Source organism: Mesoplodon bidens (genome assembly GCF_964165515.1).
Source record: "Mesoplodon bidens genome assembly, chromosome: 2".
NCBI lineage: Eukaryota > Metazoa > Chordata > Mammalia > Artiodactyla > Ziphiidae > Mesoplodon > Mesoplodon bidens.
Genome location: NC_138177.1, coordinates 92,002,100 through 92,004,624, shown reverse-complemented (window position 1 = coordinate 92,004,624; position 2,525 = coordinate 92,002,100). Strand labels below are relative to the sequence as shown.

The 2,525-nt window shown below is 46.2% G+C and overlaps 1 long non-coding RNA gene across 1 annotated transcript; it reads right to left on the bottom strand.

Moving 5' to 3' along the window:
• Positions 1-903: 903 nt before the first annotated feature.
• LOC308612366 lies at positions 904-1,350 on the bottom strand. The gene is made up of 2 exons (XR_014015103.1): positions 1,100-1,350; positions 904-1,053 (listed from the first exon to the last, which is right to left on the bottom strand). It is a non-coding gene; the product is annotated as an uncharacterized lncRNA (long non-coding RNA).
• Positions 1,351-2,525: the final 1,175 nt, after the last annotated feature.

The window sequence follows — 2,525 nt, the reverse complement described above, 5'->3', positions numbered from 1 at the left end:
CCCCAAAAGGCAAGAAACTCCCCACATACCTGGTTCCCTGGTGCGCAAGGAGAGGGCATTAAGAGCGCTGCTTAAAGACGCTCCAGGGATGGGCGCGAGCCGCGTCTAAAGGCGCGGACCTCGGAGACGGGCGTGGGACACTGGGGCTGCTGCTGCTGCCGCCGCCACAAGGCCTGTGTGCGGGCGCAGGTCACTGTCCACCCCCCTTCCGGGGAGTCTGTGCACCCCGCCACTGCCGGCGTCCGGGGACCCAGGGATGGCTTCCCCGGGAAAGTGCACGGAGTGCCTCGGGCTGGTGCAACGTCATGCCGGCCTCTGCCGCCGCAGGCCCGCCCCGCACTGAGTGCCCCTCCCTCCCCTCGGCCTGAGTGAGCCAGAGCCCCCGAATCAGCGGCTCCTTTAAACCCGTCCTGTCTGAGCGAAGAACGGACGCCCTACGGCAACCTATGCGCAGAGGCGGGGCCAGGTACAAGGCTGAGACCCGGGAGCTGTGAGAGCAGAGAAGAGACAGGGAAATCTCTCTGTGCAGCCTCGGAGGCAGCGGATTAAAGCTCCACGGTCCGCTTGATGTTCCCTACGTCTGTGGAGTGCATGAATGGAATCATCCCAAATTGAGGAGGTGGACTTTGAGGACAAGATTTAAGTTTTTTCCCCTTTTCCTCTTTTTACAACGAATTATCCCAAATTAAGGAGGTGGTCTTTGAGAACAAGATTTCAGACTTTTTCCCCTTTTCCTATTTTTACAATGAATTATCCCAAATTGAGGAGGTGGACTTTGAGAGCAAGATTTTCGATTTTTTCCTCCCTGTTCTCTTTTTGTGAATGTGTATGTGTATGCTTCTCTGTGAGATTTTCTCTGTATAGCTTTGCTTCCACCATAGGTCCCAGGGTTCTATCCATCCGTTTTTTTTTTTTAATAATTACTTTTTTATTTTTAAGAACGCTACTATATTTTATACTTTATTCTATTTTACTTTATCTTCTCTCTTTCTTTTTTTCCTACCTTCCCTTCTTCCCTCCCTCCCTCTGCCCCTTTCTTTCTTTCTTTCTTTCCTTCCTCCCTCCCTCCTTCCTGTCTTTCTTTCTTTCTTTCTTTCACTCTTTCTTTTTCTTTCATTCCTCCCTCCCTCCCTCCTGTCTTTCTTTCCATCCTTCCTCCCTCCCTCCCTCCTTTCTTTCTTTCTTCCTTCCTTCCTTTCTGTCCTTCTTCCTTTCTTTCTCTCTCTCTTTCTTTCTTCTACTAATTCTTTCTTTCTACTTTTTCTTCCTTTTATTCTGAGCCGGGTAGATGAAAGGCTCTTGGTGCTGCAGCCAGGAGTCAGTGTTGTGCCTCTGAAGTGGGAGAGCCAACTTCAGGACACGGGTCCACAAGAGACCTCCCAGCTCCACATAATAAAAAGCAGCGAAAATCTCCCAGAGATGTCCATCTCAACACCAGCACCCAGCTTCACTCAACGACCAGCAAGCTACAGTGCTGGTCACCCTATGCCAAGCAACTAGCAAGACAGGAACACAACCCCACCCATTAGCAGACAGGCTGCCTAAAAACATAATAAGGCCACAGGCACACCAAAACACACCAACAGATGTGGACCTGTCCACCAGAAAGACAAGATCGAGCCTCAATCACCAGAACATAGGCACTAGTCCCCCCCACCAGGAAGCCTACACAACCTACTGAAACAACCTTAGCCACTGGGGACAGACACCAAAAACAACGGAAACTACGACCTGCAGCTTGCAAAAAGGAGATCCCAAACACAGTAAGATAAGCAAAATGAGAAGACAGAAAAACACACAGCAGGTGAAGGAGCAAGATAAAAACCTACCAGACCTAACAAATGAAGAGGTAATAGACAGTCTACCTGAAAAGGAATTCAGAATAATGATAGTAAGGATGATCCAATATTCTATTTCCAAGATCCAGAATCTTGGAAATAGAATAGACAAAATGCAAGAAACAGTTAACAAGGACCTAGAAGAACTAAAGATGAATCAAGCATCAATTAAAAACACAATAAATGAAATGAAACATACTCTAGATGGGATCAATAGCAGAATAACTGAGGCAGAAGAACGGATAAGTGAGGTGGAAGATAAAATAGTGGAAATAACTGATGCAGATCAAAACAAAGAAAAAAGAATGAAAGAACAGAGGACAGTCTCAGAGACCTCTAGTACAACATTAAACACACCAACATTCGAATTATAGGGATTCCAGAAGAAAAAGAGAAAAAGAAAGGGACTGAGAAAATATTTCAAGAGATTATAGTTGAAAACTTCCCTAATATAGGAAAGGAAATAGTTAATCAAGTCCAGGAGGCACAGAGAGTCCCATACAGAATAAATCGAAGGAGAAATACGCCAAGACACATATTAATCAAACTGTCAAAAATTAAACCCAAAGAAATCATATTAAAAGCAGCAAGGGAAAAACAACAAATAACACACAAGGGAATCCCCATCAGGATAACAGCTGATCTCTCAGCAGAAACTCTACAAGCCAGAAGGGAGTGGCAGGACAT